This window comes from Tamandua tetradactyla, chromosome 23, assembly GCF_023851605.1.
Source record: "Tamandua tetradactyla isolate mTamTet1 chromosome 23, mTamTet1.pri, whole genome shotgun sequence".
NCBI lineage: Eukaryota > Metazoa > Chordata > Mammalia > Pilosa > Myrmecophagidae > Tamandua > Tamandua tetradactyla.
In genome coordinates, this window is record NC_135349.1 from 28,478,900 (window position 1) to 28,497,842 (window position 18,943).

Here is an 18,943-nt window from a genome sequence, read left to right on the forward strand (position 1 = left end):
AAATTTTATATTTGTGGGTATTCCCTGTTGATTCTGTTTCTCTAGAGAACACTAACCAGTACACCTGCTGTCCCCCAAAACCAGAGGCCCATAGCAGTTTGCAAAAGAAATTGGAGGTAGACACTGGGCACCAAATGCAAGTTCTCTATTTGATGGTAAAACAAACCTGCTAGGTCTCAGTGGTGATTTTTCAGCAACCCCCAAGACCTGGATTTAGTTTAGGACACTGCTTTAAGTGTTGGGTTGTCTGTATTTCATAGACACAATGGGGCACCTTCCCTTGCAGAGAATCTAGACCAGCTCCAATACGTCTGAGATATTTTTCCAAAAATTCTCTGAAGAAGCCCTTCTATTCCCTTACAATTTCTTGTCTGTGCAGCAGATGGTATTATAACTTAATCATTCTCAGAAGCTGTATGCCTAGTAGCCCAGGCTACTGGCAAAATGAAACTGGGACCGTAGGCATCCTCTACCCTCCTTTTGCTGGCCAGTACTGGGCTCTATTTGGGGCTGCATCCCCCACCTTATTTGTGGCAGAGGACTCCTATATCTAACCCAGTCTTCAATATTCAGATGGCCCCCAAGTAAGGATAAATCTGCCTTCTTCTGCTTCCCTTAGGGATAGAGGGAGGGCTATCGGACCCAGGACTGGAAATACAGACTCTGTCCACATTTTCTCAGACTCTTTATCTCTCACTTGTAATGTCTTTCCCTGTTCCCTAGGTCTCCAATAGTGGAAGTTTGTTTCAACATGGTGAGAGAATTTATATCCTGTGTCCCTGATGGTAAGTATCCTGACTACTGATTCTGTGCCCAGTTCATACTGTGTGTGAGAACACTTGAAGCAGAGAGGAGAGGATTGATGGCACCAGTATGTGAAAATCTTACCTGACAATATTCTCTTTTTCCAATTTGAGATTTGTAGGCTCCTTCTCTAGTCTGTATCTTCCTCCAGGGTTTTGAAAAATTCATAATTGTCCTTTTTTACTGGTGAATCTTTGGGGAGAGATTCTGTTTATGTTGTCATGTTGATGACATCACATCTATCTATTCACTTTCAACCTATTTGTATCTTTACGTCTAAAATGAGTCTCTTGTAAATACCATATGGTTGGATACTATTTTTAATCCATTCTAACAATCTGTGTCTTTTGAGTCAGTTTAATCCACTACCATTTAATGTTACTACTGTAAGAGCTGACCTTACTTCGATCATTTTCTCTCTTGCTTTTAATTTGTCAGATCTAGTATTTTTCTTTTTATCCTTTTAGTTATCTTTACCAAAAGTCATCATTTTGATCCAATCCTCCAAGCCTGTCTTTCCTATCTTGTTTTTAGGGGACAGAAGTCCTTCCATTATTTCTTTCAAGGAGGACCTTTTGTTGAGAAGTTCTCTCAGCATTTGTTTCTCAGTTAAAATTTTAAATTCTCCCTCACTTTAAAAGAACACCTTTGCTGGATAAAAATTATTGGCTGACAATTTTTCTTTTAATGAATCTTAAATATATCATACCATTGCCTTCCCACTGCCATGGTACCCAATGTGTAGTCAGCACTTAGTCTTATGTGGCTTCCCTTGTATGTGGTGAGTCTCTTTTCTCTTGCTGCTTTCAGGATTATCTCCTTAAGCATTTCAGAGTCTAATTAGTATGTTTCTTGGAGTGGATATAGTTAGATTTCTTCCATTTGGAGAATATTGGGCTTCTTTGATTTGTAAATTTATAATCGTTGTGAGCTTTCCCCAAATATCTCCTCTAATAATCTTCCTAGCACTTTACTCAACTCTTCTCTCTCTGGGACACCTGTGATTCTTATATTTGTGCACTTCATGTTGTCACTCATTTCCATGAGATGACATTCAAATTTTTCCATTTTCTTCCACCATTTATTCATTTGTATGTTCAAATTCAGTTGCTCTCTTCTCCAGTTTGTTTATTCTCTCTCTTGTCTCTTCAAGTCGCTTTTGTGGTTCTACAAGATATTTTTAATTTGATCTACAGTATCTTTCATTTCCTTAAGATCTGCTTATCCCCCTTATCCTTTCAAATTATTCTTTATGCTTTTTAAAGTATCTTCTTGATATCCTTTATATCTTTAATTATCTCACTGAAGTTATTTACGAGATTTGTTTGAATGTCTTTGATTGGTTACTCCAAATTCTGCATCTCTTCCTACTTTCTAGTTTGATCACTTGGCTTGGCCATATCATCTTGCTTTTTTATATGCCTTGTGATTTTTTGCCAGTTTCTTGGCACTTGATCATCTTGGTAAGATTATTTTTTAAACATTTTTATTGTATAGTGTAACGTATATACAAAGCAAAGAAATAAAAAACCAATAGTTTTCAAAGCACTCTTCAAAAATCGGTTACAGGATAGATTCCAGAGTTTTTCATGGGCTACCATAAGATCATGATAAGATTAGTTTGAATGTTGGTTCCCCTCACTTGTCTAAGATTTTGTTGTTGCTTGGATTAGTGTCAAAGGTCTCCTTGGCACTTGATTTGTAATTATTTCCAGTGAAACCAGGGCCAGGACCTCACACAAAAAGTTAAACACTTCCCAGAAGGCTATTCAAGACTGGGCAGAAAAGCAGATCCCAAATTGTACTTTCCTAGTGTTCTCAACAGATGCTCTTTGGTCACTTATTCCCCCAAATCCCACCTATCCATAACTGAAGCAGTTCACAGGGCAGAGACCAGACAAGGTGAAATTTGGTCAAGGCCTCAGACCCTAGAGTGCATTGGAAGGCACTGGCTCTGGGAATGTGGATAGGCACTGTGTTCTGAGGCAGACACTCCACCTGTGGGTACAATGGATTTGGTGGGTCCCAGACTACTATGTGGAAACACTCCAGACTTCAGGACTGAGAAGTTCAGCAGCAAGCAGCAAGCCCAGGAGTGTGCTGCTTTTCACGAGCCAGCAGAAATCATTGAGGCTGCATGTATTAGATAGGGTTCTCTAGAGAAATAGAATCAACAGGAAACACAAATATAAAATTTATAAATGTGTCTCATGTAACTGTGGAAACGCAGCCTCCAAAATCCATAGCGCAGGCTGTGAAGCTAAGGATTCTGATGGAGGTCCTGGACAAACATCACAGGAGAGGCTCGCTGGTTGAAGCAGGAAGAGAGCTTGTCTCTTCTGAATCCTCCTTAGAAAGCTTCCTGTGATCAGATTAAGTATAATTCATTACAGAAGACACTTCCTTTGGCTAATTACAAATGGAATCAGGAGTGGATGCAGCTGACGTGATCATGATTTAATTCTATGAAATGTCCTCATCATGACAGACAGGCCAGCACTTGTCCAACTAGACAAGCAGGTACCACCATTTGGCCAAGTTGATTGAACCTGACCATGACAGTCCACCCCTTGTCAACTTGGCCGCTATACATATCACTTTAAACCATACCTAATTTCTAAATCAAAAACAGTAAAACACACATTTTTCTTTCTTTCACCTAACAATACTCTAACTGTCCTGCATATAACTGGAAACACATTAAATCTCTCCAGAATAGGGTGCAAGTAATATAATAGGGCAATATTCATTCTTAAACTTGATATCTTACAACTTAAATAGTATAATATGAACAAAACAACATTACAATCCTCGTTTCTGTAACTGATCACATGGTCGTAATTCATATTTCTCACTACCTTCTTCCACTACCCATTCCATGTTCCCTTTCCCCTCAGCAAGCACTTCAGCTGGCCGTGGTTCTTTGCCAGGTGGGGGGATCCAAACCTTCATTCCTGAAGTTTCAAAGCCATTGGTAGTCCTGCCTGGATTGGGTTGTTGCAGTTTTCAATTGGTTTTAATCACAGGGTATGGTAGTACTAAAAGACGCCCTAGGGGATCTCCTATGTTCCAGGAAACTCTCTTCTATACCTCCATTGTATAGTTGCAGTTCTGTTTCCCCCTGATAGTCAGGGTCAATCACCCCAGACAATAATGTAATCCCTTCTTGGCTTATTGATCCAGGTGCATGAGTAGCCCAAAGTGACCAGATGGCAGTCTTAGATTCCAGTTCAATGGAATCATTGTTGTTTATCTTCGTGGAAGCACTCCCCCTTTTGGAACTAAAACCTGTAGACCAGCAGAGCTCAGGCTTGCAGGGACAGGAAGCAAAAATTTTCCTAGTGGATTATAGGGGTAATAGTGAATGGTGCCACTCCCATTTCCACCCCTTGGTTCCTGGACCCATGGATCCAGGCTATGGGAGAAATAACACCATACAGGAAACATAAACATAAAATTTATAAATGTGTCTCACGTAACTGTGGGAATGCAGAGTCCAAAATCCTCAGGGCAGGCTGTGAAACCAATGATTCCAATGGAGGATCTGGACAAACACCATAGGAGAGGCTCCCAGGCTGAAGCAGGAAGATAGCCTGTCTCTTCTAATCCTTAAAAGGCTTCCAGTGTTCAGATTAAGCATCACTCATTCTAGGAGACACTCCCATTGGCTGATTACAAATGGAATCAGTTGTGGATACAGCTGACATGATTATGATTTAATTCTATGAAATGTCCTCATCACAACAGACAGGTTAACACTTGGCCAAGTTGACACATGAATGTGACCATGATGCTGCAGGACCCAGAGTGTCTCCATCACTGGCCAATCATCAGCTCAACACTGCTCAGTGTACACCTCCAGGTGCCTGCCACAGGTAACCAAAGGGATGGGGGCGGACACTGGGCACCATAGCAGCGTCTTTGTACATGAATATTATGTATCTGCTGGCTGTCCTGTTCCCACACAGTAGTGCTAGGTTGTGAGACTGATAGAGTTAACTCCAGTAGTCAACAGCTGAAGTAGGATTGTGTCACTTTTTGGCCACCTGATCTGTCTCATACACAGTAACGGGTCTCAGAGGTGGTTGCAATTGAGTATTCTCACTCCAATTTTTCAGTTATAGTTTCTCCTCTTTTTCATCTGACTGTACCTTATATATTTGCAGAAGTTCTTCTCTGGGCACCCAAACCCTAGAACCACTGCTTTGGACAGTTTCTGTCTGTTCTCTAGTTGTTTTATAGTAGAGGAATGAGTTCTGCCTGTATTTATTCTGTCACTTTCTAGCAGGTGCCCAGGGGTATGATTTGGACATTATCTTGATGACTTCTTCCTCCAAGAATATTCATTTGACACATTAAGTTCAACTCCTTCTTTTGGGGTATGGAGGTAACAAATATCCTGTTTAAAAAATTGACAAGCCCATTTATATTGTTACTTAGCAGTTTGACCGTTTGAATGATATCCTCTCCAACAAATGTTGCTAGAATCTGTGAAAACTAAAATCAAGTGTAGGACCCCTCCCATGTCGCAGTGGCTCGGGGCTTTCCCATGTTGTGGGTCCCACCCACTGCTGCACCTGCTTCTGCCGCCGCCACTCAGAGTGGATGAGACGTGACATTTCAGGTACCCGGTAGTTTCTGCCGGCTCAGCACCATGAGGGACCTGCCTTGGCACTTCGTGGTAGTTACCCTGTACAGTTGCAGGACTGAGTGACCAAGCTCTCTTCTGTGTTCTCCTTTGGTCTGGTAGGGTCTGGGAGGGTCCGGGCACTTCCCAAAAGGCCACCCGCTAGACATGCAGATCTGGTCCGACTCCGCACAGCAAGTAGCATCATGAAGCACCTAACCTACTTCTGCCATGGCCAGATGGTGAAGGGATTGGGTCATGGCTCCAAGCAGGTGGTCAGTCCTACTGATGTATCCACTGGCATTGATTACTGTTGGGCCAGAGTTGGAAGTGGAGATAGGATGGAACCCATACTACAAGAATATGAAAAATGTGGTTCAATGGTAGAATGCTCACCTTCCATGTGGAAGACCCAGTTGGATTCCCTGAAAAGAGGGCTTCTATGGGGAAATGCTCAATGTGGCCATCATTGGCAACCTCAGAACAGAAAAAACTTTTTGATTCTTTAGAATCACCTATTTTATCAATTTAAGATGATACAGAAGAAGCTAAGAAATGACTAGAATTACCAGAGCATTTGAAACTAAGACAACTTCTTCCAGGTTCCTAATAGCAAAATAATGAGTGGCCACTGCTGAGAAAACATCTTATTTATTCATTCACTGTTTTCTTGTATTTCGCTGTTCATAACTTCACAGTCTCATGTTGGTGATATTTAAAAGATCAATCATTTTCCTGTAGCTATGAATTAGTTTAAACAGTACAATGTAATTACTGTATTTATGCTTCAGCTGTTAAATTAAACTGTTAACTATCAGCTGCAATAACTAAAAATATTTCATTTAAAAATCAAGATTGCTTTTATGTAATATGTTGATTAAAAACTCTTTCAAAGCTTTCTAAAATGTACCACTTAAAAATATCTTAAGCTTCTCATGGTGGAAATAAAACATATAATGGGTAAAAAACATATCACTAGTTTGAGATGAGACATGATTCTTTAAATACCAGTATCTTGTAGATACTTATATAGCATGTGCTGCTAAACAGAGAGGCTTGTAGAAGCAAATGCATTAAACAGAGGTTTGGTAGACTATTATAAACCTAAGAGGGAAAATCCAGACTTTGTATTTGTTGTAATTGTGCATTTGGTACTTTTACATTAATATAGTTATAGAGATGAAAACTTATGAAATTTCATTTCAGTCATTTCCTTTATGAGGTGAAATCATTGTACTTTCTGTTCCATTTTTACATAAACCTGCCTCAATTCTAAATGGTCTTGACTTCCTCCTTCCACCATTTTTTTTTAATTTTAACTCAAAAAAAATCTGTAGTTTTCAAATCTGTAGTTCTCATTTTTGTGTTGGAAAACATTTTTCTCTTTCTTAAGAAGAGATTTTCTTGTTCTTCAGCATTTTTTATGGGTTCTTTTTCTTTTAAACAATTTTCAAAGAGGAGTTTTTCATTTTGTTTTTTCCGTTTTGATTAGCTTACAACTGTAAACTTACAGGATATTGAATCTACCTTTACCATTCCATCTTTTCACTTTTAGGAAAAAACCTTTTGTAAGTTTCTTCAGGATTTAGTTGAAACATACAGCAGTTCATTTATATAACTAGTTTCTTAAAAAAACACAAAATCTTGGGACTCTCTCCCCTGAAAATATTTAAGAGCAGATCAACTATGAAAGAGCTTGAAAGTTATTTATTTTTCATGTAATTACAAGCCTGAAAGTTATTTATTTTTCATGTAATTACAAGCCTGAAAAACCTAAACTCTGTAGTTGTATATGCTCAGTGCCAGACTAAAGAGTGCCATGTAGGTTGGGGGGAAGCATAAATAATAAAGTTCTAGTTAAATCTTTATCTCTCTTTCCCGCTAACTATGTGATTTTTGGCTGTTTTGAACTTTTTGTTTATAAAAGCAGAAATTTGAAATTGATATTTGGGAAATTAAAGTTACAGATTGCTTTGAGCCTCTGAAATACTACTACATCGCATTATTTTTTACTTTAGGACAGGATTTCCTGGAAAGGAGTAGAAGTAGCATGTAAAAGGTAATTTTAAAGATGAAAACAACTCATTATAAATCAGTTTCCTTAATCTGCATAATTTATTAGAAAGAAGTATATAGGAAAACATCTAAAATCACATTGGATTATTGGGAAATGGAAAAATTTAGTTGGTTGTATTTTACTTTATGGTGTATGACTTTGTGGCAAACAGCAATATGTGACATTTTTCATTTTTATTTCTTTATAAAAATATTTAGAACATTTAATTTAATGTTAGAAATAAGATACTTGAACAAAATATGCCTCAATTATTTTATGAAGCAGAGTTAAGTAAACATACAAAGTGTAAAGACAGATTTGTGTTTATTTTGACTAGTTTGCTGATAATTATGTTCTCATTTGAGTATATTAAAAGTTCTTTGATATTTTATTGTTGCCTTGTGTTTTTTTAAATAACCATTGCTTTTGGAAATCTGGAAATGTCCACAGTTTCTAAAGTTTTTTATGAAGTTTATATTATATATTTTTAAAAATTATGGTAATACCATTTCAATTAGTTTGAATGTTTCAAAGCAACGAAATAAATCTTGTCTAAGAGAAAAAAAATCAACAGGCACACCTGATAGGATCCTCAGAAACTCCTTCACTCTGGAGGCTCTAGCAACCTCCTCTCATACTTCTTGGACACACATTACGGCCATAAGTTGCCCTTGGGCTTCTGATATAATAAAATGTCATCTTCAGCCTCACCTATTCAGCATTAAAATGGAAATTACTGTCCACACAATGATATCACCCAAAGATCCTCTGTACTTAGATGCCTATTATGTCATGTGTTATATAAGCAGCACCCCACAAATTTGGCCTACCTACTGGGACCTCCTTGATACACTATGGGACAAAATTTAGACCCTCTTGTATATCTTACATGTGGGAGAAAGTGTAAATTCTGTCTTCACTCTCTTGCCAGATTGAAGAAGTCAGCCAGCCCTCTTACACATACCTTGGCTGCATAAAGAACAGCTTGAGATAAGCTGAGTGAAGAACTATGAGGTTTATGGATAGTTGATTGACATATTTTCTTCGCCATAAACTTGATGGAGCTTGGTTGAAAGTTATTCCCTTTGACCCCATAACCAAGATATCCATGATTAAGGATTGGGATCCAAGTTCAGTACAATTGATAAAATTTCATACACTTCTTTTATCATTGGATCTCTTAATCAAGAGTTGGCCCTTGTGTTAATTTGCAAGCTGCTGGAATGTGATATAACAGAACTGGAATGGCTTTTACAAAAGGGGAAGTTAATATTACAAGTTTACAGGTCTAAGGAAGTGAAAATGCCCAAATTAAGGTAACTTCTTGTTGGAAGTTCCATGGATTAGGATCATCTTTATCAGTTGGGTAGTCACATGGCTTGCATCTACCTGTCCAGGTTTAGGCTTCGTTAACATCTCATGGTGACATCTGCTGAGCTCCAAGCATCTCTAAACATCTGTATCTCTGTTCTCCACATATCCATATCTATGTGAGCTAGGCTATGAAGTTCCTATTGGCTCTGAGGTTTCTGTCATTTTTCTAGGCTCTGTTGTTTCTGGCTCTAAAATGTTCCCCCTTTTAAAGGATTCTAGTAAACCAATAAAGACCCACCTGGAATGGGTGAAGTCACATCTCCATCTAATCAAAAGTTAATCCCCACAATTCTGTGTGTCAGATCTTCATGGAGAAAATCTAATCAAAAATTCCAACCTACATTATTGAATTATTGAAATGTCTGCTTCCACAAGATGGAATCAGGATTCAAACATGACTTTTCTGGGGTACATAATATCTTCAAACTGACACAGTCTCTGTAGTTCATTTTTAAATAAACTCTTGGGGCTGTTACCTAAAACTTTTATTTATAAATTTCTGAAGCTGTTGCCTAAAACATTTAGAGTATAGGACTCTGGAGATATTTTGAGTCATAGATAATCAAATAGAAAATCAAAGTTGCAGATGTCTTTATTAACCTAGGGCCACAATGAAGGTTCTAACCAGGAAATTAATTACGCACTTCAGAATTCCAGACATTATGTTTAGTATTCAAGGCACTCACTTTACTTCTTAGATTACACAGTGCTGAACTCTTAGACAAGGCATTCAATGGAACTTTCCACAGCCCTATGTATCTCAGGCAGCTCATTTAGTGAGAGGCATATAACTCCTCAAAAAATATCATATTTAACTTGAGAATTGACAATGGACTCAAGCTGGGTTTCACCATTGCCACAGACATTGATTAGTCTAAATTCATGTCTGCAAAGGACCTGCATTCCTTCCATTACTATAATTGCCTTTTAGTTGCTTTTAGAACATAAAGAGGACACATCTAAATTTCATAACTTTGATGAATATCTAGCCATAGATGCGTCATAATCCTGTTCAAGTGCCTAATTTTTTACTAGGGAGATGCTTCGCCTATTCCCCCAAATCTCAATAATCATGATAGTTTAAATTCATGTCAGTGGTGACCTAAGGCCTGAACTATTTCACAGGTATGTTCTCCCTTGTCTTCTAGTAAAATACAAAGAATCTCAAATGGCCTACCAGAAGTACCAAACCCACTCTGCTTCCACAGACAATATGACCCAAAAAAACATTCTTTATAATCATGGGGAGCTGACACAGTGCTTATTTATCCCTGAGTAATGGTCTTCAGTTTCCTTCCATCCCATGGAACTGTGGAACAGGCCATTTACAGCCTCCTGAAAAAGCAGTCTCTACACCAGCCTCTACAACACCAGCATCTCTCCAAGTTTTCTTGTTGTTTTTTAAAAAATATTATTCGTTAATTAGAGAAGCTAAAGCATTTATATAAAAGTCATGTAAATAGCACAGTATTCTCATATTCACCCCTATTGTTGATACTTTGCATTAGTGTGGTGTCTTTGTACACTTGATGAAAGAATATTAAAATAGTATCAAAGTTAATAGTTTACATTAGATGCATTTTCCCGTTTACCATGCTATTATTAAAACCTTTGTATTAGTGTCATATTTTGTTATAATTAATGAAATAATATTATTATACTTGCATCGTAACTCCATTTGACTGTGTTATAGAGTTCATGTTTTATCTTCTAACCTTCCTTCTAGTAACATTCATGACCCAAAACTTTCCCTTACAACCACATTCACATACATAATGCAGTGCAGTTATATTGCACTCACAAAAATGTGCTACAATCACCACCATCCATATCCAAACCTTTACAATCAAACTAAATAGAAATTTTGTACAAATTAAATATTAGATCCAAATTTTCTAACCCAATCTATACCCTGGTAACCTATATTCTAACTCTGTAAGAGTGTTTATTAATTAGTTCATTATTAGATCATACAACATTTGTCCTTTTCTGTCAGGCTTATTCCACTCAGCATAATGTCTTCAAGGTTCATTCCTGTTGTCATATGCATCAGGACCTCATAATCTTTTTTACACCTGGATAATATTCCATCTTATGTTTATCCACGAATATTTCCATTTTGTTTATCCATTCATTAGCTGATGGACATTTGGGTTGCTTCTATCATTTGAAAATTGTGTATAATGTTACATGAACACTGACTCAAGAAGAAATGAAATATATCAACAAGAACAAAAATAACTAACAAAGAGATTGAATATGTAAGCAAAACTTCCCCAGCAAGGAAAAGCCCAAGACTAGATACCTTCAGCTGGGAATTTTACCAACATTCCAAGAAGAATTACTATCTATCCTATCCAAAGTTTTCCAGCAAATTAAAGAGAATGGATCACTCCATATCACCTTCTATGAGGCCAGTTTCACCTTGATACCAAAGCCGTATAAAGATAACACTAGAATACTACAGAACAATATCCCTCTTGAATACAGATCCACAAAATAGTAATAAACTGAATCCAACAGAGCATCAAAAGAGTCATAAACAACAAAATAAAAAATATAAATAGGAATTCCTCAAAATCAAATGCTTCTAAAAAATCAAATGCTTCTGCACTTCAAAAGACTGTCAAAAAGGTGAAGAGGCAGTGAACTCAATGGGGGATAATATTGGAAAATCATATATCATACAAAGGTTTGATTTCCTGTATATACAAAGCAATCATACAATTCAACAGCAAAAGAACAAACAGCCCAAATATAAAATGGGCTGAATATTCGAATAAGTATTTTTCTGAAGAGCAAATACAGATGGCTCAAAAGTGCATGAAGAGGACTTCCGGAGAAGATGGCCGCTTAGTAAGATGCGCAGGTCTTAGTTCCTCCTCCAGAAAAGCAACTAAAGAAACAGAAACAATACGAAACAGCTCCCGGAGTCACGACAGAGACCCAAAAGACAGTGTACCCCATTCTGGAACGGCTGAACGGGCAGGGAGAATCCGCTGCGGTGAGATACCTGAGGGACGCACGTTTTCCCGGCCAGGGCGGCTGGCGACTGGGGTCCCCTCCACGCACGTGGCTCCCCGGTCTGACTGGGAACGTTGGATAGCGGGGCCCTCCTGTCACACTTGGCGTCTAAGGCCAGCTGGGCAATTTTGACCGGCACTCCCACAAGCAGCAGTGGCCGGCGACCCCCCCCCCCCACGCGCGGTTTCCCGGGCCGACTGCCCACAGACAGACGACCGCCACGAGCGCCACCTACTGGGCAGGAAAAGAAAAACAGAGCCCAGAGATTCCACAGAAAAACCTTTCAAACAGCTGGGTCCCACACCCAGGGAAATCTGATCAAATGCCTAGACACCAGCAGAAAATAATGGATGATGCTCAGAAAATTGAAGATATGGCCCAGTCAAAGGAACAAACCAATAGTTCAAATGAGATACAGGAGCTGAGACAACTAATGCTGAATATACGAACAAAAATGGAAAAACTCTTCAAAAACCAAATCAATAAATTGAGGCAGGACATGAAGAAGACATGGGCTGAACAAAAAGAAGAAATAGAAAATCTGAAAAAACAAATCACAGAACTTATGGGAGTGAAGGACAAAGAAAAAATGTAAAAAACAATGGATACCTACAATGGTAGATCTAAAGAGACAGAAGCTACAATTAGTGAACTGGAGGATGGAACATCTGAATTCCAAAAAGAAACAGAAACTATAGGGAAAAGAATGGAAAAACTTGAACAGGGAATCAGGGAACTGAATGACAATATGAAGCGCACAAATATACGTGTTGTGGGTGTCCCAGAAGGAGAAGAGAAGGGAAAAGGAGGAGAAAAACTAATGGAAGAAATTATCACTGAAAATTTCCCAACTCTTATGAAAGACCTAAATATACAGATCCAAGAAGTGCAGCGCACCCCAGAGAATAGACCCAAATAGGCATTCTCCAAGACTACTTAGAATGTCAGAGGTCAAAGAGAAAGAGAGGATCTTGAAAGCAGCAAGAGAAAAACAATCTGTCACATACAAGGGAAACCCAATAAGACTTATGTGTAGATTTCTCAGGAGAAACCATGGAAGCTAGAAGACAGTGGGATGATATATTTAAATTACTAAAAGAGAAAAACTGCCAACCAAGACTCCTATATCCAGCAAAATTGTCCTTCAAAAATGAAGGAGAAATTAAAACATTTATAGACAAAAAGTCACTGAGAGAATTTGTGACCAAGAGACCAGTTCTGCAAGAAATACTAAAGGGAGCACTAGAGTCAGATACGAAAAGACAGAAGAGAGAGGTATGGAGTAAAGTGTAGAAAAAAGGAAAATCAGGTATGATATATATAATACAAAAGCCAAAATGGTAGAGGAAAATATTATCCAAACAGTAATAACACTAAAAGTTAATGGACTGAATTTCCCAATCAAGAGACATAGAATGACAGAATGGATTACGACCCAGCAATACCACTGCTAGGTATCTACTCGAAGGACTTAAGGGCAAAGACACAGACGGACATTTGCACACCAGTGTTTATAGCAGCATTATCTACAATTGCAAAGAGATGGAAACAGCCAAAATGTCCATCAAAAGACGAGTGGCTAAACAAACTGTGGCGTATACCTACGATGGAATATTATGCAACTTTATGACAGACTAAACTTATGAAGCATGTAATAACATGGATGGACCTAGAGAACATTATGCTGAGTGAGTCTAGCCCAAAACTAAAGGACAAATACTGTATGGTCCCACTGATGTGAACCGACATTCGAGAATCAGCTTGGAATATATCATTGGTAACAGAGACCAGCAGGAGTTAGAAACAGGGTAAGATAATGGGTAATTGGAGCTGAAGGGATACAGATTGTGCAACAGGACTAGATACAAAACTCAAAAATGGACAGCACAATAATACCTAAGTGTAATGTAACTAAGTTGGAACACTGAATGAAGCTGCACCTGAAATATGGTTTTTTGTTTGTTTGTGTGTTTGTATCTTTTGTTTTTGTTTTTTTCTTTTTCCTTTATATATATATATATTTTTATTAGTATTATTATTTTAATTCTCTTCTCTATATTTAACATTCTATATCTTTTTCTGCTGTTTTGCTAGTTCTTTTCCTAAATCGATGCAAATGTACTAAGAAATGATGATCATACATCTATGTGATGATACTAAGAATTACTGAGTGCATTTGTAGAATGAAATGATTTCTAAATGTTGTGATAATTTCTTTTCTTTTTTTTGATTAATAAAAAAGTGCATGAAGAGAAGCTTATTTTCTTTGTGTATAATGGAAATACAGATCAAAACTACGAAGAGATACCACCTCACACCTATAAGAATGGCTGCTATTAAACAAACAGGAAACTAAATGTTGGAGAAGATGTGGAGAAACTGGGACACTTATGCACGGCTGGTGGGAAAGTATAATGGTGCAACCAATATAGAAGATTGTTTGGTGGTTCCTTAAGAAACTAAATATCCAGTTGCCCTATTACCCAGCAATAGCACTACTTGGTACCCAGAAGAGCTGAAAGCAATGACACAGACATTTGCACACTGATGTTCATAGTAGCATTATTCACAATTGCTAAAAGTAGAAACAAACCAAATGCCCATGAACAGTCAAGTGGATCAACGAAATGTGGTATGTACATACGACAGAATATTATGCAGCAGTAAGAAAAAATGATGTCTTGAAATGCATGACAAGATGGATGAGACTTGAGGACATAACGCTGAGTGAAGTTAGCCAGACACAAAAGGATACTGTATGATTCCACTTTTATGACCAGCATAAAGGTATAATCAGAGGCTTATAATACAGAGTATAGAGGACTTACAGATACACAGAAGCTAGAGATGGGTGAACCATTAGCTAATGTGGTTGAACTCCAATGTAAAGGAATAGATAGGAGTGAAGGTGGTTCTCTAGTGGGTCTGTAAGTAACATTAACATATTGAAGATGAACAAACTTGACAGGGGTTGTAAAGACCTACGTGTCCCACCAACACTAGAAATATGAATTTTCCCAAGAATTACTTCAAAGATATGATTCTTGTATAAAAAGAGTTTAAGTCCAGGATAGAGGGAGAAAACTGCTATTGTATGCTGTAAATAATTGGGTGAAGGACAAAAGTTAAGAGGAGGTTTAGATTTCCTATTTGGTGAGGGTGTGTTTATTGGTTGTCTTTCTCTTGGGAACAACGAAATTATCTAAAATTGAGAATGTTGATGGACTGTGGCCTTTGGGCCCTCAACATAATACGTGATAAACGCAGGTGGATGAAGTATGTACTGACAGAGAAATAGATTGGCGAATGATGACATATACCTATGAACAAAGATTGTGCTGCTACAAAAAGGAACAAAGTAATAGGACATGCAATGATGTGAATGAACATGTGGGACATTTAGGGAGACAAAATAAGCCAAAATTAAAAGAACAAGAATGGTATGGTCACCTTTAGAAAATGCTTATAAGAAAACAGAGGCTTAAATTGTAAGCTTTTAGAGCAAACACTTTAAGCCTGGAGTGGTGTTTATTATTTCTGGATTTTGAGAGGCTGTTTTATACATATAACCTGATATTTAGAGATAAGAATGAAGCCAAACAAGTTGGAGTTAAAGTAATCCAGAGCGTAGGGTAAGGAAGACAGTGCCTATATTTTGGAGCCTCACATACTCTTTGAGATCAATGGAAGAAAGGTTTATTTGGTCTGGAACTGAAATTTTCTGTACTGCACAATTTAATTCAACATATCTGTATAGCCCCTTTGAACAATTGAAACACAGGGAGTACAGAATAAGAAAGAGGTCCTTTAATCCTCTTTATAGATTATTGTAATACCTGGATACATCCTAGAGTATATTAAGCAGGAGGCTTACTCTTGTGAAGCTTATGCAGGTGGCAGAGAAGCTTAGACTACCTACAGACATGTCTAAGAGTTACTTCAGGGGACCACTTTTGTTGCTTAGATGTGGCCTCACTCTGAGCCAAAATCTGCAAATGAGATCATTGCCCTCCATCTACAAGGGACATGACATCCAAGGGTGAAATTGTCCGTGGTTACATGGGAGATGACTCCCAGGGATGAATCCAGACCATGGGTTCAAGAGTTCCATCCTGACCAAAAGGGGGAAAAGAAGTGTAATAAAGTATCAGTGGCAGAGAGAGTCCAAATAGAGTCAAGAAGCTACTCTGGGGGTTGCTGTTATGCAGGCTTCAGGTAGACCTTGTTACCTATCATAACCTGCCAACTCCCAACCAGTGCCATTCCAACCAATCCTAATGAACACCCAGAACAATATATAAGATTCCACAACATTTTCATGCACTAGAGTAACTTTCCATGAACCTACACTCTCCAGATGGGTCTCTGATCCAGATAAGTCTTGAAACCTAGCCCAGCCTCTCCAGAGCATCAGAGAGTTCCATTCCAATATGAGAAATTTAGAATTGCCATAGCCCAAACACCCTTAAAGAGAAGGATGGAATGATCAAAGGTGATGGTGGAGTTATACAGAGAAGATAAGATTTGACAAATGAATATGAATACTGAATTATTAAATTGATATCTCTTTTAGTCGCCAGTATTTTAGAGCAGCTAGAAGTAAAAACCTAAAATTGTGAAATTGTATCCCCTGACAAAGTCTGAAATATGTTCTATAACTAATTGTACTGTGCTCTGAAATTTATAACTTTTTTGTATATATGCCATTTTTCCCAAAAAGAAGTCAATTGTGATGATAAAAAAATATTTAAGCCCGCTAGCCTCCTATATTCTGGAACAGCTAATAAGAAAAATATGAAAGGATCATATGGTAACCCATGACAAACTCTGAGATGTATTCTGTAACTATTGTTGAAGAATGCTTTGAAAACTATTCCTTTTTTATTTCTTTGCTTTGTATAATATGTTATACTATTCAAGAAAGAAGTTAAGAAAAAAAATTTTACATCATTATCAACTGGGATTCATCCCAGGTATGCAAGGTGGCTCATCATAAGAAACTCAATAAATGTAATATGCTAAAACACAAGAAAATTAATTAACAACTTATGTTTTGCTTTCCTGTGCTTCAGACCATGAAGTGGTTTGGATTAAACAATGGGGAGTTTTTCTGTTCATTGTTTTGAAGCTGGGAAAATTTACAAATTAAGGCAAAATCAAAATGATGCTTTCTTCATAAAAACTTGTGTTCTAGGGCTAGCTACACTGATCCTGGCTCATATATCATATACCAAGAAACACGACAGCATAAACTGGTCTATCCATGTCTTCTGGATTTTGTTTATTTCAGTTTCTTGTTTCATTGATTTTACCTCTCTCTATATATATGTTTATTCCATTTATAAGACCCATCCTGACTGGGGTGAGGCACACAACTGAAGTAGCCTTATCAAAAGGTCTTACCTGAAATAGGTATACACCCACTGAAACAAATTAAAGAACATGTTTTTCTGGGGTACATACACCTTTAAACAACCATACTACATTAACAAAACAAAGGAAGAAAACAAATGTTCATATGAATTGATGCAGAGACTATAAATGACAAAATATAGCACTTTTTTGTTAAAAACACTTACAAAACTAAGAATATAAAGATACTATCTGAACATGAAAAACAGCATATATGAAAAACCTACAGCTAACATCATACTCAGTGGTGAAAAACTGGCATCTTTCCCTCTAACATCAAAACAAGACTAGTATGCCCACTGTCACCACTGTTATTCAACATTGGACACACTTGAATTTCTAGCTGGATCACTTAGACAAGAGAAACTTGTATAAAACATCCAAACTGGGAAGAAAGAAATACAAGTTTCTCTATTTAAAGGTTACATGATCCTCTATACAAAAAAATCCTGAAAAATACACAACAAAGCTACTGGAATAAATAAAGAAATTCAGCAAAGTGGCAGGATACAAGGTTAACACAACAAAACCAGTAATGTTTCTATTTACTAGTATTGAACTATCTAAAGAAGAAATCAAGACACTTTATTTACAATGGCAACTAAAAGAATTAAATATCTAAGAATTTTTTTTTTACATTTTTTACAAAGATGTAAAATATTTTTCTTACAAACAAGAAAAGACAAACTATTTCTAAAAGAAATTAAAGGAGGCCTAAATAAATGGAGAGATATTTTGTGTTCATGGAGTGGAAGATTAAATAGTGATACGATGTCAATTCTACAAAAACAATTTACAGACTCAGTGCACTCCCATTCAAAATTCCAACGGTTGTCTTTGCCAAAATGGAAAAGCTAAGCATCAAAATTTTATGGTAAGGTTAAGGGATCCCACAAAGCCAATGCCATTTTGAAAAAGAATTATGGCATTGGAGAACTCACAGTTCCTGATGTTAAAATGTATTACAAAACATAATAATCAAAAAAGCATGGTGCTGACCCAAGAGAAGACATATAAACCAATGCAATCAAATTGAGAGTTCAGAAATCAACCCTCACATTCATTGCCAAATGGTTTTCGACAAGGCTGCCAAGTCCATTCAATTGGGAAAGAATAATCTCTTTAAAAAATGGTGCTGGGAAAACTGGATGTCCATGTGCAAAAGAATGTAAGTGGACCCCTACCTCACACCATATACAAAAAATAGCTCAAAATGGAACAAAGGCCTATATATAAAAAGTAGGACTATAAAGCTCATAGAGAAAATCATAGTAATGCAACTTAAGGAACTTGTGTTAGGGAATGGTTTCTTGGAATTTACACACAAGGGACTAGCAACAGAATAAAAAAATAAGTAATGGTTCTTCATCAATGTTAAAAATATTTGTTCACCATAGATCTTCATCATTAAAGTAAATATACAGCATACACAAACACAGAAGATGTTTGGAAACCACATATTTAATAAGGGTTTTTTATTTAGAATAAATCAATCCTGTATCTCAACAATAAAAAGACATAAAACCTATTTGAAAAAAAATGGTCAAAAACCCTGAACAGACCTCTTATTAAAGAACATAATACAAATGACCAAAATGCACTTGAAAAGATTCTCAACATCACTAGATATTAGGGAAATACTAGTC